The 24,479-nt window shown below is 41.6% G+C and overlaps 1 protein-coding gene across 4 annotated transcripts in view; it reads right to left on the bottom strand.

Annotated features, from left to right (window-relative positions):
• The window catches only part of Ktl (BTB/POZ domain-containing protein Ktl), a 103,271-nt gene extending 80,479 nt beyond the window's left edge, over positions 1 to 22,792 (bottom strand). For 3 of the 4 annotated variants that reach the window (XM_086969512.1, XM_022838178.2, XM_022838181.2), the window contains exon 1: positions 22,010 to 22,792. The gene's annotated coding sequence lies outside the window, so the exon portion shown is untranslated. Of the gene's footprint in view, positions 1 to 3,493; positions 3,631 to 22,009 lie in introns of those variants that run through there. The other variant, XM_086969510.1, reaches the window with a different exon arrangement.
• Positions 22,793 to 24,479: the final 1,687 nt, after the last annotated feature.

Raw genomic sequence — 24,479 nt, 5'->3', positions numbered from 1 at the left:
ACTATTATCTTCAATGTTAGGGAAGCGATTTTTTAAATATGAGTACGTAGTTGGCCTCAGTGAAAACGTCGAACTTTCAACTTCGATGTCCGAGTCAACGATCAGGGCTGCACATGACCGTTAACAAGAGTTGTCTATCCGCCACAGATCTCCAAATGCTATTTCTACTTATTATAGCATTTATCTTTACGCTGCCAAAGACGCTATATTAGATATATAATATTTACAAAGGATAAATCCGGCCTGGTTTTAGTTTAGAATGTTCATGCAGAGGAACTATATTGATGTGTGTATATATATCATGCTTTTTCTTTTAATACACATTTTCCGTAGTCGCTTTGTCGATCACCAGTACTATATTAACGTTATGCACCCGAAAATCTGCCCCTAATGCCTTATACTCGCTCAAGGCGCACTCAAGTATTGTCCCTGTAAAGCTAAGGATCTCCCAGTTTCACACCTTAGCAAGCATTTTTTTTATATTCAATAGGTGCTTCTTTTAGACGGAGAAAGAAATAAGCATACATCTGCAAGACTGCTCGGTCAAACGTGAAGGTGCCTCTTTCAACGTTTGCCACGGGTCGACTGTAACATCAGCCATACAACAAAGATGTGTCGTCCCTCATACTCAAGAAGCAGGTTTGTGCTTAATTATGAACTAGTAATTTTATGTGTAGTTATATTTACGTTTTTTCGTCTACTCCTGTCGCTTCAGTCATGATCCGACGCCCGTAAACCTATATTCACTAAGTGCATACACATAAGTAGAAAGCCTCGTTTTTCCGAGCTGCAGTGCGATGTATCAGTTGAAGGAAGAAGCTAACGACCTCTCTGGCAGGGTAGTTGGTTATTTGGCTTGAAACTGCATTAGGTGAAACATAAACACTGTAGAAATTTTTCTTGATAACGTTTCTTCTACGCTTAGACCTGAATTTGGTGGAAAACTGAAACAGTATGTTTAGCGACGTACGTAAGTGTGCATATATATATGTATGTGTATATATATATGTATATATATATATATAGAGAGAGAGAGAGAGAGAGAGATAATATTTAGGTTATTAGACATAAATTTGGTGGATTTTAAGATTGAAATGGAATAGATACGTCACGCTAACAAGCGAAATCTGGTAAACACTTGGGTTTTCTATACTCTTGTGAGTGAAAACCGGTAATGTTCGTCTCACAAGAAGTGAGTTCAGAAATTAACTTTAACGCATATGGTGCATTTTGCGGAGTTTTAATCAACAAAAAATCTGCTATGAGTGTACGGTCGTTATAGACAAGGTCCGATCTTCACCCAGTCGGAAGAGAACTAAGCAGGAAAAATCGAGATCGGTGGCAGTTTCGAGCAGTGTTGAACATATGGTGATGGTAATACTACTCGTCGACATCAGAGCGTGAATACCCTTTGAACGTGAAACAATAAATGCAGCTTGCTATCTCGAGTGTCTTAAGAGACTCACGGACCGCTAACACGGCAATCGAAGGCACGCACTCTGGTTATTTAATGATAACGCTGAGCCTTATCGCCATACTTCAGTTACTTATGGATCGACCAAAGGAATGTCCAGCGTTGGTTTTAATCCGCTCCTTCTTCAAATCTTAGTCCATGTGATTGCAGGGCCTTTCGTGTCCTAAAACGGGCAATAAGTGCGCATATATTATGCACTATTGATTTACTGTGAAAAGCCATAGCTAAAGAAGCTACATATGAAAAGGTAGGTATATAGCTGTTCAGAAGCTGCCAAGGTGCTGGGACACGTGTAAAAAACTAACATACCTCTAATATATAGAGAAAATATCACTCTAGACCGACTAGTTACAACAACCAATTTATCATTCAGTTTCAAAGTACGACTTAATAAATATATATACTGGTTTAATCTTCAAGTATCGCTGTCGTTTGCCACGATCTGCTGTTACTATGCATTAAATGCAATAGTTCAACCTGTTATTATAAAGTATACTGTACTTATACATCGTACAAATGAAATCAAGTTCCAACATTTTTCGTCTCTTGAGAGATGAGCGGCTTTGCATAATCCAGTGCATTTTCGATGCTTCTTTCGGCCCGCTGAGGTCATCCGCCTTGACGAACGTTGAAGGCAGTGGACAGAGACTCATGTGACATGCTGTTTCATTTGAAGAAAAAGACAAGACTATACCGTATTGTGCCCAAATATAGAAGACAGTTTTGGGCGATGCGATGTTTGAGTGAAAAGAAGCGGTAATTTGGTGTACTATATTTATTAAAGATATTAGACACAATTAACGTACAACTATCATGTAGTTTGCGTTCTCCATACATAGCTCAACGAGCATTAAGTACTTCAGATAAAATCAGCTGTGCTAGTACGTTTGGTCTCAAACAACAGAAAAAGTCTATAAATTATGCCTCTTTGATGATCCTTGACTCTGACTGGATGACGTTTGGGTGTGAGGATGCGTAACGTTGGGATGTTGTTTGCGGGTTGTCAACAACTTAATACTAAACTCTTTGATTGGACGAAGGATTTAAATAGGCACCTTCCACATTCGTAAACTGCGTGCCATTTTGAAATAGCAAGGTATTTTGGTCACATTTCACGAAGCAGTCCCGCACAACTTGCAAAAGTAAGAAACTTTCTTTTTATTAGAATAGGATAATATTAATACTATATATCAGTTTGGAAACGAGAAGTAGTTTATACGTATTATAGTGTATGGATGAGTCTTGCCTAGTTCGAGGAATCGAGCTACACAGTCGAGCGGCCTAACTAATCACGCTGGGAATATACCTTTGGAATCGCGCATCCTTATCACAAGTGACTCCTTTTTCCCTGTAAAATGTCACTTCTAAGATTATTTCGTTATTAATACGTAAGTTATATTATAAGGAACAGCGTTTAGAATGACACTTTTAGAAACAGGGAGTCAGTCACACTTGACTCTACCAGCATTATAACGACACGAGACCCATCGTGAACATTGGCTTTACGTCTAGGATCTGCGCAGGATCCGAGCAACTGCGAATGACAAATGGCTCCGACTAAACAGACCATCGGTCGCCAGCTTTAGCACCGAGTGGAATATTAGAACAATAGGTCAGACACCAGACGCGGACTCGAGATCCGATTCTGAAGATTGCCATATTTTTCAGCAGAAAATGCTATAATTTACCGTATCGAAGGTGAGAGGAAGACCAAAATATGTACTGTGCACTGTAGTATTTCGATGATGTGGAACGATTTAATCACAGTCTATTTTTAAGGGGTTGAAGGCTGTTGAATGTCGTTTGCTCAGTCCACTTTGTGCAGGGTAAAAGAAATCGTCAGTCCTCAGGTGCCCAGCTACCTTGTCAAGCAACACTTCACTCACAGGTAGAAGTGCAACGATGCAGCGAACTATGAGTTAACATTTTGATGGCAACTTGCCCCCAACCTTTGCGCATAGTGCTGTGACTATAGATTAATGCAACGAAAACGATACAGGCTTCTTTTTAGCAACTTACCGAATATCACCGTGAATGGCAAGGACGCCGGCACGTTCATGAAATACAATAGGCGGTAGGTTGTCCGACGTAGAACTGCACTTCGTTTTGGTTTTTCTAATCAAGTCCAGCTTTAAACACTTGCAGTAGACAATGTGTCTCACCGTAGTTCCATCTTTACGTTCACCTATATTTCAACGTTAGGCAATCATGAGGTGCTCTCACGATTATGGGTGCTACCCAAGCAGAAAGGGCATAGCAAGATTCGTAACGGAGTTTCATCACCGAAAACGTTTCTCGTATATATTCACGAAATGACTGCAGTACGGCAAATCTTGCACTAAGAACCACATGGTCATAGTAAACACTTACATATAAAGTATATGTATGTATTTTGCTTTACATACAGAAGATAATCAAAATGTGTTTGCAGAGAAATGCGCATAACAGAGATATAATTTCTTTGTATGTGTAGATCGAGTTTTCTTCCAAGTCCTGCAAAATTAATGTTTGTTATCTCCCTTTACCACGAAAGCCGTAAACAATAAGTATTGCTTAATAACACTACCTGCTTCATCTGGCATTCCTTCCGAAGCAAACTATAATTAATGGAAATTGTGTTGGCATTGTATTTGGCTTAGCATTTGCGGCAGGCTCTACTGTTTTCTCCGTATACAATTTCCAAATGGTCTAAGGTATTTCCAGGATCTTAGACCAGGACGTTTCTTCTTTCAGAGGATAATGATCGTTTCGTGGTCCTCGCGTAGCTACAATCCGCTTTGCTTCGACAGGCGAAACGGCCTCCAAAAAATGGGGGCGGGCAGGCAAGGAGAAACAAGGCGCTAGTTTTTGACAGCCACCAAGAACGTTTTTCTCCATGCTTCTCACTGACACCATCCTCCAGAGAAACCTTCTTTTTTGCTCCCTCCAACCTAGAATAGCAAACCGCCCGGTTTGATTCAATACGTTTCTTCTATCGATACTACTTTATTAAATCTGTTTCGAAGATCTCGATTCAAGACTTGCAAGATGCGAACGAGGCGCTGGTCTCGCTCGATCGGTCGAGTGCGTCTCCTCCTTTTTTGTGGTGAAGTGGCCTTTTCGTTCGCAAACGCTCTCGCCTTCAGTTGCCCCCTTCTTGCGGAGACACTCTCGGTTCTCCGCGGCTAAGAGCGGCACAAACGCGAACACGCAAAACGATTCCGTTTGCATCGGCGTACAAGTATTAAAACGCGGGCCTATTAGCTTATAATAATCTTCGTCGGGGTTTCGTTGATAACGACTTTCCTAGAATTCGCTTTGTCTCATCGTATTACGCTGATGCGCGGAGTCAAAGTCTGAGACAAAAATGAAGAAATAGCAGCTTAGCGAAAAAATAAAACCGATTTGTATGTTTGTGTATGTTATTATCACGGCAGAAGCGAAATTTTAGTTGATTATAATACTTCAGCATGAAATGCGTGCGCAGTGAGCCTGCGGACCAACAGGAAGAAGTGCTTTAGCATGCGAAAAGAGTCAATAAAAAAAAAAAGTGCAAGATATAGCCTACATAGATTGTACAATAATTTTGTTTATCGTAGAGATCTACAAATGAAGTACAGTTAGCTCAGTTTATATATAGTGTTTGTTAGTTAGATGATACGATTCGAAGCTCAAAGGCTGGCAGTCGCTGAGTGGCCATAAAGCTTTCTGATTTATCGCCTACACGCACATCGGAAATCGTACTTAACAACTTAAAGTAGATCTTGTTCGCCTTACCAACTACTAATTACGCCTCAAAGTTACTGCCTATTCTGCTTATTTACTCTTAGGCCTACTACGCTCACGCTTCGCAATCATAAACGCCACAGAACCGCATCTGAATGTCGCGCATCTAGAACCAACCTGAAGAATCCTAGTCGACAACGTTTGTCACTCATATATGCTTTATATTGAGAGATAATGGCTGTCTTTCATCGTGTGGCTCCTTATTATAATGCAAGATTCTTTATAATACAATGTTTTTTAGTTGATATACGGAAATGACAAAGATTTCTTACCAGGAATTTTCTATGGGGGCGCGATTTGTGTCGATCTATTATACTTTGGAGCGAAAAGTTGCTGATACAAATTTCTATTGACTACCCGTCGCCCATTTAGGATGCCTTGCAATGTAGTTCAATGGGCACTCGATGTGACAATAATAATGCACGATTCCGTACATACGCAACAATCGACAAAACGTTTAGCAGTTATTTTCAGCACTTACTGCCAACTTTGCTTCGATTAAGTCAAATTCTACAATAACCTGCCTGTTTTCAACACCAGCTTCATTACGGTTACTACGACAACGCACACCTTAATAATAGGCCGATACTATTGTTAACATTGGCTCAAGGAAAATGAACGCCTAATACACCCCTCTGTTTCTCTCTGTTTTATAGGGCATACGAGTCAATGCATCTTGGTAAATCTTTCGTTCGAATCCAGCCATAGACACACATGGTTCATTTTGTGCTCGTGAGGACCAGCCGTCTTTCAAAATGCCAATGGCGATATCGGATACAAAATTCGAAACATAGAACAAAAAATCCCTGCATTTAGCAGGCCTCAAATATTAATGGTAGCTATTGATGTTGGAAGCTGAAAGCTTTCTGTTCACAGCTCAGCTCCTCTGAAAGGGAAGAAACAAATCTTCCTAAAGATTTGCTTCTTCGTTTTTTTTTTGAAAGCTAGTGAGGACATGAATGAATGACGGGACCCAAAGAATAATAGCGAATTGCCGCGGTCGAGACGAGTTTTTACCAAAACAAAACTTGGAGACTAAGGGTGCTATCGGCCGGAGTTGGCATGTCACATGTTACAGAATTAAAATACAAATATTGAAAATGGAGAAGGTGAGCAAGAAATGCGTGTGCTGTCTTCGACATGTAGTTTACGAAATGTCTGTCAAGAGAAAACCGGCCTGGAGCACAAGGTCGCCATAGAGGAGGCATAAATTGATCTCTATCATCTACCGGATAGCGACCAGACGAGAAAGTGGGGCCGCCCTGGAGAGAAATTGAATTCGGTGGGAGTGTCGAGTCAGCTCGATTGGTAATGGCGTTTGTAATGGATATTAAGAACATTGCCTACCATGGGATACTCGCCGCTGCAACCTACTATCTCAGGTTCTTCAAGAGACTCATCGACAATTGAAAGCGGTTACCCAATATCAACACCGGGTCCCAATGCCATGCTTTCATTGCTCCTTGGATTGAGCGAAAATAATATTTAATGCTGGTCGCAAACCACTTATTTTTTCGACCTGAGTCCGTTTTTTATGTCTTAAAAGGAACTAATGAACAAAGACATCAATTTACTTCGAAAAATCATAGAGGGATTACATATGGAAACTCTAGTGGCAGATATATGTCTGTCCAGAAACTGCCAGGACGTCGGGATAGGACGAACTTTGAGGATTTGAAAGTTAGTGGCAGTGCTGTCTCCAACGGTTAAATTTACGAAATTGGTGTATTAATTAGAGACAAGCGAACGAACAGCAGAAACTAAGCCGCTCAAGCGAGTATAGGCGCTGTTGATTGTCCATTACGTTTGCAGCCACTTTATCATAATGTATTACAGATTCATTGTCCCCGTCCCGGGCAGGAGTCTTCGTCTGTTTTTACTGGAGCTGGAGGTTTCATTACCCGAGTAAGACCTTGCCATTTTCTTCATGTAGTCCCACTGCGAATAAACTTCATTGTTTGTATCAGCCTTTTCAGTACCCGATGTAGCAAAACAGAATTCTCTTGTTGTCTCTAACTAAGATGACATTATTTTTGTGGCGTGCTAAAATAAACAGTTTCTGTTTTTCTTCATCTATCTATGCCGGATAGAAAAGAAAAACCAATTCCTGACTTTCAATATTTATGAAGCAGATTCTTCTCCTATAACAACAATGTTATATTCGACATTATTTCTACTAATAGCACCACATAAACATAAAAGCAAAGAGACATCATTTGAGTTCAAAGAAAACATTATAACTTGAGTTCCGGCTATTCTGAGCTTAGCTTGCGCCCCAGGGTCATGTACATCACCTGCAATCCTCCTAGGCCAGTTCTAAACCGAACTATTTAAAGGACTGAGACTATCGGTGGACGCATATTCGTGTCTACCGATCGAAACAGCTTGACACGTTTCCTCATTGAAATAAATAAACTGTTTGTGGATTAAAGACCATTGTTAGGCCATATCGTTGATGTGCCCGACTGCTTTGGCAATTATGTTAAGATAAATTATGCTCATATATCAGTGTAATATGTCTACTGTATATCATCAATGTGAATATGTAATCTTCCAAGTACTGATTTCGCATGTCCTCAGTTCGGCCTGTATCCAATGTGCCCAGCCTAAGTACGAGTCAGTTTAGGGCTAAAAGTGCTTAGAATGCACTTCTATAGAGACTTGTAGAATCAGCCTGTCTTTCGTTTATCATGATATCTCTCGTTGTGGATCTATCAGACTACGAGACTATTGCGTTTTCTGAAAGTATCGCCGGAAGCTATACGGCTCGATTTTGAATTCAAATTAGTTCTCAACGGCTTTCGCTTGTCGCTTCGTTGTACCTTAATATAGAAAAAAAAAATGGTAAAAATAATAACGACCGTGTTATAAGACCACTTGAGTTATAAGCTTATTACTATTTCAGCAAATACTAATACTTCATTTCTTTTAACAAAGCATTTTTCCTATAGCTGTAACCGCTACTTTTTCGTCGCAATTTCTTTCTTTGAACGTTACAACGGCAACCAGAACAGCAAAAACCAAAGCGATTGTTGACATTGTGCCATTGATAAAAATTCTGTCGTGTTATGAGCCACTTAGCTAGAAGGCCGTCCTTGTCACGCGTTGACGCGCACCGGTACAAAAACGAGTCAAAAAGTTATATCATATGAGGATTACATGTAATATATTGGAGTGCGACGCTCCTACTACGCAGCGCATAGAATGGATGCTTGCTGAACTAAAATACTATATACTGAATAGTACTTATATAAGGAAAGACGATGATCTTAAACATCGCCTTGATTTAAGACACAGGCTGCTTAAATGTCGATTTCTGCTGTGGATATGATCGGATTGCCGTACACTCCTCCGGATTGTGCTAAGGGGCAGCTAGAGTGCTTGAGGATGCGGCCAACTTTTTTTTACAAGTATGTCAATATATATCTTACAAATATATCCTCTTAAGTGGTCTCCGAGCTAACTTCAAGGCATAAAAAATGGAGACCCTAAAATAGATGTATGCAGTTAGTCATAGTTATGGCTTCCATCCTTAATACGCGCCGTTCCTTTCGCGCGATGTCACGATGTAAACGGGGTGTGGTTTGTCGCCTGCGTCACGCTTTCGTAGCATCTCAACCTCCACTTACCTCGTAAAATGGCTGATAGGTAGTATAGTTTTCTTTTCTTTTGGTTTGCCTCAAGCGAATTTTAGCCTTGCTACAGCCACTGCCTCTGCTGTCGCCGCCAAGTAAACGAACCAATGCTCCTGGGAATACTGCGTAAAAAGGCGGTCAAAACGAGGCGATGATGATCACCTTTGCGATTTAATGATGATCCAAAGCAATGTGGAAGACGGCCTATAGGTTTGGTCGGATGTCACACTTTCCTTCGAACATCCAGGCAACTACCACGACGGATACCTTGCACCCTAAAGCCTCGAAGAAGAAATACCCAGCCATAATCTACCGTCGGGGTCTATGACTGGGCTGGGACCAAATGATAGAACAGCAAACCTATTCTATCCAATAGATCCTACTAGGTTGTTGTCGCATCAGCGGCATAGGAAGGGCCACGCAGTTCAGTTTTGGACATCAAAAGGCTGCAAGTGCTTTTTTAAATCGGCTAATTTTTTCGGAATATGGAGCAATATTGTATATTTGTTCTTTATCAGTAAGTGGCACAAAAAAGTAATAGTTAACAAAAAAAAAAAATCTAATTAGCTGTTAAATATTATTTTATCGGTGTCCATGCGCGGGCTGGGCATAATTCAAGCTTCCCTGTATCACTTAGCTCAGTTGAACCAATCGAGATTTTGAAATCCATTCTTCTGACAAAAATTTTATTTTTAGCACTAAAATATCCTCGTTATGTTTTTTCATCTTTCTGTCATGATTTGTTATTCCTCCATTAGCCAAGGCTTTTTTGGCTGTCCGTCGTTCGTCACCGACAGTCAACTTCCTCACGGACACTTCTGATCAAGAAAGGCTTTTGCGAGGGCTTCATCACTGAGCGCTTAGGTTAACTAGCTAGATATTGGGATATCGATCAGAGTAACACTTGGAGAGGCATATTGTATTTAAAGGATGTAGGTTCAAAAAAAAAAAGTAAGCTGGAGTCGATGTTCATAAACTTCGATGATAGCTTGCTAGGTGCTACGCGAGTATTTACCATTGAACTTTCAGATGCAAAAAGATACGTACCTCCCGTTTCCTCTCTTTCCTTCACACAATTAACAAAAGTCCATGAATAAACAAAAATGTATGAGTGATCATTCGTACGAGTCACAGTAAATGTGTCAATTATTAATTTCACTTCGTGCTTTAAAAAGAGAAATGTTCCCTTTGGGTTTTAGTTTCCTACTTATGGCCGGCTAACCGAACGACCTATTCATCATCGTTCGCATGACGTTTTTTCATCTTTTATTGACGTAAAAAGACACGCATATCTATCTATGGAAAGCTTCATCTGTCCGTGTATACATTCGCACACAAACAGTTCAGGCATGTTTGCAAGCCCATGTCACGATGTATATTAGTCAGGTTAACAGGTCGAATGAATAGATGTGTGGGACCGACAAGCGTCGGTATCGAAGAAGAGACCGATAGACAATACCGTATGTACAGCGTTTATGCCGATGTAAACTAGTCCGAATGATGTTACGCGGCGACGAATACAAGTGAACAAGAATGCCATTGCTGATACAGATTAAAAAAGAAGGACAATGCAAAGTGGACACTGAGTCTGTCCTTCAAACAAGGACAGAGTAAAGGTCGCTACCCGAACGATCCTTTACAAACGATTTCTACTCAGCAAAGAACGTTCGCCACATCGAGGTCACACAAAGTTAAATGCACGATTCTCCCAATGTTCGACAATGACGCGCCTAAAAAAAATAGAGTCCGGAAGATCACTAACTCGTCGCTTCCCCCGAATGTTACATACTATATACTTACTAATCGATCTTTCACATATACTGTTAAATATTCATGTAAAATATTGAATCTGGGACATGACTCGTAGAGGGAAAACTTACTAACGAATATAAAAAAAGTTTTTCGTACCTTAAAGCAGCAAATCGATGTAAAGTTATTTCTTCTGCTCATATATTCCTTTTTAATATGTAAGTGGCGATTTACAATGAGATATGCATCTCATACAGGTATAGATGAACTTAGACAAGATAAAAACAGCTTATCTATATCTATCTATATACATGCACGAGATGTGTAATTATTAAAAACGACATCGGCTATTATATCATCAAGCAAATTTATGTAGAAGCATCTTATGCTGAAGACCTCTCAAATATTATTCCGTGTATGTGTCCGTATGCATTCTCAGTATAATCGGAGGTCGCTGTATTTTAGGTACCACTCGATGACCACAGAGCTATATCTATATGACTATATGTATATGTAGGTAAGCGTTCCATAGTCGAGACTACAAAGCCAAAAGACTTTTCCAGTTCGCCATTATTACTTTTCTCTGCATGTTCTCAAACACATAGGTTCGATAACGCACACAGCAGCTTAAGAAGTGTCCAACTCCTTAGTTTGTGAAGCTAATTTACTGCATGCTGTTTTTAATATCATATAGCTGGTGCTGTATATAATGTTGATTATACTGTCACATTGCTCCCTATAGCCAATCTCTGGGCCCCCTTAATACATCCTCTTATTTTTACCATTTATTCGGTGAGATCGTCTTACATTTTTGTGACAGAAAACGTTTTTTTTCTCATGAAATTTCATAGTATCCTTGTTCGTAATAGTAACCGACCTCCTCTTACGCTCATGGCCGTTAATCTTTCCCTTGTTGTTTGTTGCGGACTCTGTGTTAAAGACAATATAGAATTCGCACACGAATAAAGCAGAATTGGAGATTATTTTCCTTTTTAACGTCTCCATCTCATTGCAGTTATTACTTAGGTTGTGCAGAGAGGAAATGTTCCGGAAACGGTTTAAGCCGATTGCGGTATACTCAGAAGATCACAGGGGCCAATACCATGTATCTCGGCCTCTGGGCGAATACAGTCTCTAAGATTAGAGCTAGAGAGTTAAACCCTCTGTATTACGTAAAAACTGAACAAAGTTTATAGTAACACTGTACGCCACAAGGTTGCCGGTAGAACGTAATGGATAACTATAACTAAGCATAAATCGTACCTTTTTGTTTGTTTACTTTCCTTCTATATCTAAGTGAGCTAATGAACGAGGGCTTTTGTCCTCTAGACGTCTTAGAACAGGGCTCAGCCTCGTTGAATCGTCCTAACGATGAACTTATTTACACATATGAGGTAATTACGAGATTAGGTTCACCTGTGTAATACAAACATGCAAAATGCGAAGTAGCCCCGAGAGTTTTTGCTCGTATTTGAAATTTTCTAGGCCTTACGGGCACCTTGTTAATTGAAAATGATCCGCTAATAAAACCGCGGTTTCTGTACAAACCAATCAGGCTTGCGCTATCTCTACATATTCAGCAGTTTGAAAAGGGGCCTATTTCATTTACTTGATCAATGGGAACTTGGGAAAAAGCTGTTTGTAGAGCACCCACATATCTAATACAACCCAGTAATAGATTATTTTTATTTATTTAATTTTGTTTTTATTATTATATTTATATTATTAATATGGCATTTCGAACCCACCTATATGGAAATGGACTTTTGAACTATTTGGTACTACCAAAAGATAATGCCACATCACTTTTACTATATTTTTAGAAGAAGACGTGGTTTCGTACTAGTCTTATATTGGGCTGTATTTTTTTTCTTGCGCACTAATAGTCATACGGGACCTAGTTTTTTCATCTAGGTTCACTACATTCTGCAGAAGTCAAAATAGCTAAGGGAATGCAAAAGGATACGGCTCTTTCCCACGATCAGTCGATAGATTTCTAACGGGAAAAAGTTCGCCTACGATTTCACGCAGGGGTTGAAAAGAGGCAAATCAGTCCATTATACATCCGCCTTATTGTAGCGGCTGACGCTGACTAACTTGAAACTACACTAGACAACACTTGATAATATGGGTTTTTTTGACTTAACTAACACAAAAGTATGATACATACATCCCGTCGCACAGTAGTTTATATATATATATAAACTAATATCAATATTCGTGAAGGGGAAACATCGTTAGCTGCGTTAGCCTTTGGTCAGTCCCGTGATAGCTCCTTAGGCACCCAGATAACCTTTTATTTCGATACGATTGTTACATCTTACAATTATGAGACATACCCCATCCCCGCTGCTAGGTAGCTTTACTGTCACTCGAGAAATGAATTGCCATTGTCAGGGTTTTCATTTTACGGCAACTTGCGTTACAGCCGTAACGCAGTCAATTATTCTTATAGCTATACCTTCTCCCGCCTACCTTTTGTTTGTCTATAGATGGTCACGATTAACAATTATCTACAAAATGAATAACGATAGCCTAAAGTGTGTATAGCGTGCGGAGATCAACTTAGCAAAGGTTTACCTCTGTCCTCGTAATAGTAAAAGGCGATATATATATATAGCTGTAATGCTTTGTCCCGTTCTGGTCTACGTTCTCTCCACCCCTTACACACACATGCGTTCACAGGGCCGTAAACCGGCAACGCTACGGTACTGTCCCAGCCGCGGCGACGGCGGTGGTAGCAGCGGTGATGGCAAGGGTTAATTCCGTTTTTGTCAGCGTTGCAGTCTTTATCAGGACTGTTCTTTTTTTCGCAGACGGTTTTTTGGAGATCAGCTGTTACGGCAGAAACAGCAGCTAAGGTGTGTTCCTTTCTGCTGCTGCTGCCGCCGCCGCCGCCGCCTGTTTTTGACGATGTCACTAACGGTAGTACTGTTTAGCGGTTAATAGTGGTGGTCCCATTGTGAACGATTTCACCGTGACCTTTCCTCGGCTGAATTTGTACGCAAAAGACGGGGTCGCTCGCCGGTTGCCCTGTCCATCTGAACTAGTTACCTATCCAATATCTTTTCTTTAGCCATTTCGCCCTCCCGCTTTCACTTAGTGGAATCGACTAACACCACGTACACATATGTACTTCTTCTCTGTCCTCATGACACAGTGTCAGAGTCTAGACGAGGCTCGTTTTCCTTTTGGTTATCACTTCTTCGAAACTAACTAACCCCCGCCCGGTGAAATCTATCCAGCCACTGAATCGCTACCGAAGACTATACGCTCATACCCCCTCTCCTGGTACTATAGTGTAGTAGCATTTCAGCGCCGGAGTACAATAGCTGAAAACGCTTGCTTCGATCAGATGGGGCCTGGTAACAACTCATGCTATACGTGAAAGTTTTTGGCGGACACGTACATAGGTAACAGTTATAACGTCGATAATCGTGAAATGCTGGTACGTTCCGTTTGTGTGAATTGGGACATATATTACTATTCTACCTGAACTATCACCCGCGTCATCATCTTCATCAACGGCAAGGATAGCAGTCAGATAAACGCCATAATTATACTATACGTACATACTATACATAACGCCGTCCCTGTTCTGCTCGCGTCCTAGTGCTTGGTCTTTAATGACTCCTTAATTATTGTTGTAGACGCTTAGGATGAGAGAGAGAGAGAGAGAGAGGGGGGGAATTGCGTGTCAAGTGGAGTGAAAATCAGCATTAGACATTGACATCAGTGCCTACTCGGATTTCGTAAAGCGCGCGCACGACAAGGCTTCTTTCAGCAAACCATTGGCTAGACTGTAATTTGCCGTCTCAGTCAGCTATTCAGAAAGACCGCTGGCCGTTTCATTAGTGACACACATATCGGCGCGAGAAATCTGCCTGCCTGCCTGCCGGCCGAAATCGTTTGATTGAAACGATTGAGCCGAAACGAATTTTGACAAAGACAACAGAACCTCAGCGAGCTTATAAGAGACTAGTGATGTGTACCTATGAGCACTCTAAGTTATCTAAGCAAAATATTTGTCTCAGTTTAGAAGTCGTGCTCACAATTTCGAAAACGCCTTAGGCCATTTGTGCTGTGTGAATCCAAAATATAAGAAGTCCAAATCGTGTATCTTTTCCATACAACGACAAAGATTTACTCTCACCAGAGAGATTAGTATGAGGTTTGTCCAACATACCTATGAAATAACAGGCCAAAGTGACATACAATGCAATTCGAAACATCGATGGTTATTTATAGAACATCGTGGATATGATATACCAGGCATATCATTATGGCCATATTAGTAAATTTCATCCCTTGCTCAATTTAACTAACTATTGCGGGCGAGCTGTGCATAAATTGTTATGATGCATTAATTTGCCCCTCGCACCGAAAGGAGATAAATCTCTAATGGACGGCAACGAATAAATATAAAAGTCACAGAGCAGAATCGTTTATACAAAATCATGGTTTGTTGCTATGGCCGTATTATCACTAGCGGCACGATGTTCTCAAAGGAATCTTATTTTTCTTTAGCTATCGCATTAATGTATTGCCATTCTTCAGTCTGATTCACTTTGGTCTACGGCGAAAGCTATAGTGTCATACTTATTTTTGCCAACTTTTATTTATCTATATCCAGCTATTAACATGGTCGATCTTTTTGAAGGCAAGCATTATCACAAACAGCAGCACTCTGAAGAAGCTCTAACGTGAACAACTAATAGCGTATGCTTACTTTGTGCATCTACGATATTAACTTCTAGAGACACCTCCGAGGACGATGGAAAAAACGTTTCCCTAAGCACATTTAAAATAAAGGAGTATATTCATTGCACTCCCGGCTTATGTAGGTACGTTTGATCTTTAGTAATAAGTACACGAAGACAGAGACCCTGTATGTTGTCTACGTATTTCTCTGTCCGCTCATTTTCCTATCACAAACACACTTCCATGGTGGGTGTAGTATGTAGGCACATGGGCATCGTGGGGCATGGCCAATTTGTGCACCATAAGACACATACGATGAACAGTACTGGAGGTAGTTAAGACCAAAACTCACGTCCCACACTTGATCTTTGGCGAGGTGGCTTTGCGAATAAGCCTCTAGAAAGTCAGCTGATACGGCACACAAATCTGAGCGTGAAGACCGAATAAATTGGCGACGCGAGCTTTGATGGCAAACGTTTTCAATATCTGTTCGTCGATACATACTTGTAGTTGAATTTTTAATAAAACCAATAAGCTAACCTTTTAAAAGCTTGTTTGCTAAGATAGTCCCTCTGACAAATAGGATGAATGTCTATTAGTAAAAATATCTACTAGATGATATTTTGCTTTCTTCGTGTCTTATGAACTTCTACTTGTATCTCAGTTTTCTGAAATACATTTATTAGACATCATCAGGAGCATTTCTTCTATACATATATTACAGCCTACAGAGAGTTTATTACGAATGTACATAAACATTCATAACGGCTGTAGAACAGGAATTCCCATCTTGTTTAACTGCTGCGAGCGTACTGCATTTATCGAATGAGTACACAACCATGATAAGCGAAAGAGCCTTGCAAACATCTGTAACTGGGAAACCGGGCACCAATTTGTGGTCCTACGTTCATTCCGACGTTACCCTAAGAAGCGTACCCTTGCATAAGGCTCAACTTGTTAAGAATACCGAAAAAAAATAAATAAGAGTCCCTATCTGTGGAAGCACTTTTCTCACGTACAATCTTCCCTAGACTGATGAGGTACATGTGTATAAAAACGACAACTTTATCACGCTAAATCGAGGGAGACAGAAGCAACAAGAGCGCTGACATATTGAACTACCGAAACAAGGCTTACGGCTCTACCGTCATTTGAATAGTTAATAACACACATACTAACTCTCGTTTAGCGTATGCAGTAACTATAGTCGGCAATTGGCAGTTTTCTAATAAAGGTAATAAAGTTGTGTAGAAAACGAACGAGATAGCAAAGTGGCCGAGGTACAGTTATCGCTAATTCAGGCGGCACGTTTTTTTTTTTCTTTACGAGTTAGTTGGGATAGAAGTGCTTCATTCGTTCGCTGAAGCACACAAAACAAGTGTGTGTAGTGCTTAAATATTTTCGGTTGTAGCCCATCTGTATATCCTTCTCCAAAAAGGAGCCGCCATTCGTATGAAGACTGAGGCGTAGTGTTTTACTTGATTGTCGGAACTCCCATTGCTTGAAATATCTTATTTTCAATCGGGTTTAGTAAGAGGTTTGTAGACCGTGAACGATGCTTTTTCTGCAGCTCTTCATTTGACTTTTTTATGTTGCGGTGGAGGCAGCAAAAACAGGATCTAATTAATGCTACTTATTGTTATCTTTATTATACAAACTAAAGGACACATGTTGATTGGCTACATTAGAGGTTAGATGCAACAAGGCTCGAATACTGATTGATAAAGAAAAGTAAAATACATACGATCTTAGCCTGCAAACCATTCAATGCATGGGTACGCGTATGATGTTCTCAGAGTCAATATCACAAGAGATTCTAGAGTCGCAATATGCATCTAACTCCTGTGCGAGTCAAACCTCTACACACTTGACTCATGTCTGAGGAGGAAGTGGGCTGAGGTACTCGAACGACTCGCGAGCACTTGGGGCACGCTGTGAGCTTCCATTGAACAAGAAAATAGTTGTTGTTATTGTCGGCCTGTTTGTCGCTCAAGAACTTTGCTAACATTTAGGATATTCTTGGCATACATGAATGCATTGCATAGCGGACTACGTGGTAGGCATCATATCGGACTTCACTGAAAGTGTTTTGTACCGTATTCAACAGATTGGTAGGTATGACAGGCGTGTTCGTTTCGACAACAATTGCACGGTAAACTGAAAATAGGCCCGACGGCTTAAAGTTTGAGGATGTGTTATAGCTTATGCAGACTAGAATAGCATAGCGTAATTGCCTAACTGGTCATCTCTCGTCACAGAAACCCAAATGATCACGAGCTACGACCATTTTTCCGCATTACGAATGTCGCGAAAAACATTTTGCAAATTTAGTAAGTATTAATACTTTATAAAGCAACGTACGCACGCAAAACATCGTTTCAGATTTTTTAAACTCCTATATAAAATGGGCGCAATTTGTTACTAAAGGCTGCAGTTGGAAGGCCGTTTGTATATGGTTGTTACTGATCGGTTTCATTCGTCTCAGGAATCCCATACAATGGTAAGAAATGTTTAATTACAACACACACTCATAAACTAGAAACGCAGCTTAGAGAGTCATTGAGTGCCAAGAGAGCACACATTCATGTAACACGTACCAGATAGAATTGCTTGAAATACCATAAAGGTCACGCTTATAACCATCTTTTATCAGTTCTAACTTCAGAACTATCAGATATAATACATTTGTGCCAATATGGGCATACTACCGAAGACTGCGGTTATGTTGGACGCTATTGCTTTTTGCTATTTCTTTCGTACACGAAAGCTACTTGGATGATCTATACAGGGCTCAGACAAGATTAAATCAATGAGTCAGCTAATGCAGATGGAAGCTGCATTACGATCCAATAGGCGGTATTGCTCTTTACAAGTCAAGCCACTGTTTAGAACCAGTATCTGTGTGGATGTCCGATTTCATTCATTGTTGCACGAGGACTACGTGCCCGAACCTCAAGTACACTCTTTCTCGGACAAAATACATGTACATTTGGTTTTTTCTGACTTTCCAAGAGCTTTCTTTCATTTTCTCTCCTCTCTCTGTCTCTCCCTCTTTGGTTTTTTATAGCCTTAACGTGCGGACGCCTACCTTTTAGCAGAGTGCAAGCTCAATCCACGCCTGCATTCTCCTGATTGCTATAGGAGCCATTCCTCAAGAAAAACCTTTACTCCGCTGAACGGCGCCCGACCCGGCTAGCTAATCAAGTGACCCTTTGCTGTCCTTGAGCAGCTGGACCAAAAACCTAAGAGACAGCCGAACCTAGCTTTCTCCTAAAAGCTGCAACCCTTAAGCGACACGGCGTGCCTCTTAGGCATGCTAAGGGACGTATACGTACACATGAGGAAATTGCGTTTAGGGTAGACTCGAAATGGCAGCGTTCACACAGGCGAACATCTAATTTGCTGCAAGCACATATAGTGATACATCTCCTCGACAATACGCAGAGGCTGGATCATTTTGTCTAGTAATTGATGCTGGTCGTGAACTCGTGGCAAATGACATACTTAGGGCATCGCTTTCGCAGAAGTTGCTGATAAATATAGGTCCTCGAAATTGTTGAAATATTACCATCATTTATAGCTAACCTACAGGTGCAAAGGTCAGCAAGGTGCTCTGGAGTTTTTTTGGTATAGTGTGCTTGAGAATTGAAATAAGTGACAATCAAATGAATTATTAAGCATACTTATGAGCAAACACTTTTCTGGGACATGGTTTTTGCGTGCCGTATATAAAACAGCATGTAGTCGATAAACAAAAAATATTCCTTTTAAGGCCAAGAATGAGCAGGTCAGTATGTGCCTATCGGCTCGTTTGTTCAACAGATAACATCAACCATTCGCTTCTATATGTGAAAAAACGACATTTAACTATGGCAGCAATAATATAATTTATGTGCGTTTACAGTTAACTTGGCCAGCTATTTTTTTGATATTACGTTTGTTCCGTTAACACATATTCTATGGTTCTTTTGGGAAGGTACGGTTGCACTTGTCATAGCCTCAACATCTAGCCCAGGAATGCTTCAAACGACCTTCCAGGCATAATAGTTATTTGTGCTGGTCTCTAGCCCCGGATGTAAGCCATGGCTTTTTGCGGAACCTGATGTCTGTTTGTAGTATAGTAATTTCATCGGCAACATTTATTAGCAAGCAAACAGAGAGACTAAAGCCGTTTCTGACAGGTTTGATAACTTCGAATATTCTGTGAATATATGAGTCGAATATTTTGCGAAACATAAGGAGAAATTGAATAGTTGAGCGGCTTAAAGTGAAGCTATTGCAGGAGGCCCAGGCAGAGGGCGCATCCTGATCTTCAAATCCGGCTTCTCGTATGTCTTAGACAAACTGAATCGTACAGGTTTTTACGTGTAGATTCGATAACGATTTCATTGAAAAACTTCAATTCGATCGGTGAAAAACCGCTCATCTACGGCTGATACTTAATAGTTTATTGACTATTACCTGAGAGCAGCTCTTCGTATCTATCTTTATTAAGAAAGGTCGATACTGGGTAGTTTTGCTTTGCCGAGAAGTTAATACTCGTGCACAGCTCATTACAAACACACGCTAGCTAGTATATATGTATATATAGCAGGTACACCTGGATTTGTGTGATTAAAACAAACTTTCGCCTACTATTCACTGGGCCGTTTCCAAATATATAGGATTTCAAGGGACAATAACGTCATAGGTTTGTTTTCTTTCGACCTTCAGTGGCACATTTACAGTATGTATGCATGTACGTCCATATTTATGCAAATATGGCAAGGGAAAGAAATCTGTGTTCTTACATTTTTAAAGAAAAATCCACAGCAGGATCCGTTACATGACGACAGAGTCGCTTTACCGATTGGCCAAGCGGTCTGCGGACCCTAGAATGTCCGTTCTGTAGCCCGCTATCGTTGAGGATAGCGGGCAACGGGACCAAGCTGCCCTGGGCTAGGCAAACCAGCTGGTGACCAGACATTCCTCTCGCCCCTTGCGGGATAGTCGCAGAACAGTAGGCAGCATAGAGAAGAGAGCTTTTCGGAAAATGGCAGAAGTAAAAAGCAAAAAGGAAACGACGGCCTGTTCTGCTCACCGACCGATCGAGCATTATCACACCGGCCATGATTGTGTATTCCTGACTCAAATCGGAATGGGGAACATGAGTCTGGAAGTTTGCGTTATTCGAAACCAAAAAAGATGACAACAATCCGAAGCACCTCAACAAGGGATGCGGTTTACCGTGGTTAGACGCAACTATTTGTTGTTAGTTTGTCTGCCTGGTTGCTGCCTAAGACTATGCACCCTTGAGGCGGCAGGGATGTTGACAAGGGCTGGATACCAGGAGAGCGTACTGTTAGCTCGGGGGAAAAAGAGGTAGATGAGACAATACTACTACTATTGCGCTTCATAGCCTCGGCCTGGTGAAGACATGGCTAGCTTACTAGCCAGCGAAACTAGTTTCTACGTTGCCGTCGTCGCTGCTTGTCAGAGACATTCCACGAAAGTTCCGCGTGCAGCAACAGAGTTCGCAGTGTTCCTTCTCCACTTCAGTTTCCTCTTCTTTGACAGAAAAAAAAAACTCTTGACGACAAAAGCGAATTGCTGCTGGCGTCCTTTAGAGAGCCAGTCGTGCTACTATAACTTTAGATGCTGCTTCAGCGAAAAGAAAGATGCTTGTGGTGCATAAGTGTTAGAAGCGTTAAAAGGCAATATCGTTATCGAAAACGAGGCACAACTTTTGACAGAGTTCGGACGCCAACTTAACTTGGCACGTAGAGAACAAACACGCGGACTTGCGGGTCGGTTTTGGTATGGTACGTATCCACTGCTTGCAAAATGCGGTTTCGAGCTTCTGATAAAAACTTCATATGAAAGGATGCGGGTGAGGGAAGCGGATAAATAGGACCTTAAAACCGTTCCCTGGGAATATGTTTAATTTGCCGTATGGCGCGGAACTGAAGGTGTTGTATGTATCGGTAGCTGCTAGTCATCGTCAACGAGCAGGCACCTAAATATAATTCATATATAATAAAATTCATTGGATCGTTGGCAGGACCGGGCTCAGGTCGAGGCAGATGTTCCGAAGTCTATTTTGTCACTTATTTCTAGCCGCTCCGGAATGACTAAATTCATCATTTACCCCATCTGCTATTGGTAGTGTACAGTATCAATGTTAACGTTTCCATCTGTCTAATTTTAAAGCGATATTAAACAAACGTTTTTTTTTACTTTGGTTTGCCGCTGGTGTGTCATGCATCCGCCACTCAATCAATGAGTAAATATCTAGGGCACAGTTCCAGGACTCCCTGCTAAACTATACAAATTCCTTAGCAATCCTTTCATCGAAAGATAGCATAAATAGCACTGCTTTTGTCAGTACTACCCGAGGGAGAGCCGTTAGATAGGTGAACCCATACACTACCTTAGCAACACAACTGCTACAGCATCAGCTTCATGAAACGGGCAACTGCGAAGATGGACGGCTGTCCTGATGCAGCTGGTGAGGCAGACTGAGTAAACGCCGATTTCGAGAACGCTTATTTGCTGCAGAGCACGAAATTAATTTATGCAAGACGTGATTGGGTCGATCTGATCGTCGGTAGACCATGCATCACATGCATATTGTTACTGTTGCTATTTGCTCAGTAATCGCTTACTTGCACAGCCCAGCAATGTTGGATAGCGTCTATGCACTTACCTAGATGCGTCGGTGTTTGTTGTTCTAAACGGCCGTTTTCTCCTCCGTGTTTATTGTTGCTAGTGAGCACGCGTCGCTTCAAGCCTGCGTACTGCTAATCTCAGCTGTTGTATTATAGTCGAAGCGCTGTCTGTTATTGAAGATTTCTGTGACTGAATCTAACGAGTTATATCCCTTAGTCTTCACGAACAGTGATACGCGTAACCGCGCACACACACATACACAATCTTGCTGAACAAACAAAAAGCACCGAGATGATATCTGCGCGACTGGCCGCGCTCCAACGTATGTTATTTCTACTTCTGTTACGTAAAGCTCGGCCAGGTGTTTGCTCGTGACCCGCACTGCGAAGTCTGTTATTGAAGCAAGGCTAAGCAATGCAGCTGGATCGGGCTAACGCACCTCGTTTGTTGCAACCTATGACTGCCCCGGAGTGTTCCGACCCACTCGTTTGCGCAGAGACCGCTCATCAAGTTAGCAGAACAACATGGCTACTGCCGTTGCTTTGTGCTGCTACCCCTGCTACAAACCAAAGCCAAATGCTTCGAGCACCAGCGGGAATCCTGTCGCCGGCGACTGGCGCAATGGACGGCAACTCTGTGCGCCCCCAACACTCACTTATCGTAACCTCTCACTACACAAGTTGTACGTGCTGTCACGTGGCAAGGCGAGGAAACGACTACTAGGACGGACCGTCTGGCGACAGGCACAGGATTTCGTGCTGGCGTACCCCGGTTGCTACCTCTGGCGCGCTCCCGAAACCGTCCGATAAGCAAAACAGGTGGATACGATGAGCAGCTTGCTGATGGTAAATGAGGCCCTATGCGAGAAAGGGTGGCCGAGGCGAGGGTTGGAATTGTCGGGAGAGGGTATCAACCTTCATACGATGAGGGCATGCCATGTGGTACAAGGTGATGCTTGGTGTCATTCTGTATAAGAAACGAGGGTTCCGTTCCTGGTAGGAAAGAGAAAGAGAATATTACGGAGGGCCTCAACTGCAAGCGGTTCCAACGTCGACGTCGACGTCGACGCCCTTCGTCTCCGAAGAGCCGAGTCGAGCCGAGACGACGAAGCAATGATCAGAGAAGCGTCTAGTGGCAAGAGCTTATCAGCCTGCCAGACAGGCTGGTAGGTCTGAACAAGCAAAACAGTTAAGTTAGGTTTACTCGTAAGGCAAGCCGATCCAAACCTATACTAGGTTTAAGCTGGTTAAAGAAGGCAAAGCAAAGCGGTCTAGGGAAACATATAATTCGGCACCAGCAGCTAATGTACATATAGTTCAATTCCATTTAGAGAGGAACCTCATTAGGTTCCTAGATAACGAACCGGATCGTGTTGGGCGAGCGCCGTGGTTTGTCGAGCGCGTCATTGATTTTATCGCTTCATAGAGTAATTCATCGACTCGGGAATTTTCCGACGAATACACTTGTCCGTTCCTTCTCCACACACTGATCAGCCTATTCAGTCAAGATAAATATGTCCGTCTCGAACCGTTGCCATGCTTACCGCTTCCGATGATCCAACGCCGTGAGATGAATGTGTATGGCATTCTAACTCGCTGAATACGACGAAGCTGGTAAGCGGATGAAGAAGTACGGCAATGGGACGAGAAACCAAGAAACCTGATGAACCTCTGCAGCACCTTGGTGTGATTCTGCAGCGCTATGCTGTTGGTTAACTTAGGTCTCGAAGCATTAGGCGTAGATGCAGTACGTGAATTGACACACGACCAGCCATAAAGTTCTCGACTAACATCGGTACATGCTGCGAAGCAAGTTCTGCACTGCCGATCGGTCGTTTCTGCTAAAACGTTATCATAGCGCCTAAGTGTACCTATTCGGTCGGTTATTCCCATTAGGCTGCTGCGCAGAGCAAAGGGTAAGCCCGGACTATTTACATTGCGACTAGTCAATGAGTCTGTTGAAATTCATATTGCATGCATAATAGCTGCAAACATTCAAAGATGTCATTAAAAAAAATGTAACAATAATGTTCAATCGAAGTAAGTGATTATTACGATACAAGACAATTATAGTAGTTCAGGATAGGAAGAACTGATAAGTTGGACATATAGAATATGCTAACAGACATATGAAGGCGTTAAAGATATATAGATCGACAGTTTTGTAAAACGGTCTAAGTTACAGCCCGCAGAGAACAAGCGTTATCAATCCTCAAGCGCGGTGAGGGTAGCGTCTTCAACCTTAAACAATAGTTTTTCCACGACTTGCAAGAGACATAGGCTCATCAATTCGTCAGCTCCGCTTTACCTGCCAACCCAGTTAATAATACCCCCTAATCGCTTGACGGCCATTATCCAGCCTGACTTGAAGCCTCTTACCATTGACCTCTATTTGATTTTGCTTTCCACAAGGCCTCCTTTCTACTAACTGAGTTCATTTCTACAGTTTGTTAACACCTAAAAGTAAAGAGAAACGAGAAGCAAAGCCTGTCATGCAATGAGTATGGA

Source organism: Varroa jacobsoni, unplaced genomic scaffold (genome assembly GCF_002532875.2).
Source record: "Varroa jacobsoni isolate VJ856 unplaced genomic scaffold, vjacob_1.0 scaffold_750, whole genome shotgun sequence".
In the NCBI taxonomy this organism is placed as follows: Eukaryota; Metazoa; Arthropoda; class Arachnida; order Mesostigmata; family Varroidae; genus Varroa; species Varroa jacobsoni.
Note: the sequence above shows the minus strand (reverse complement) of the source record. Positions and strands in the feature narration are given on the sequence as shown.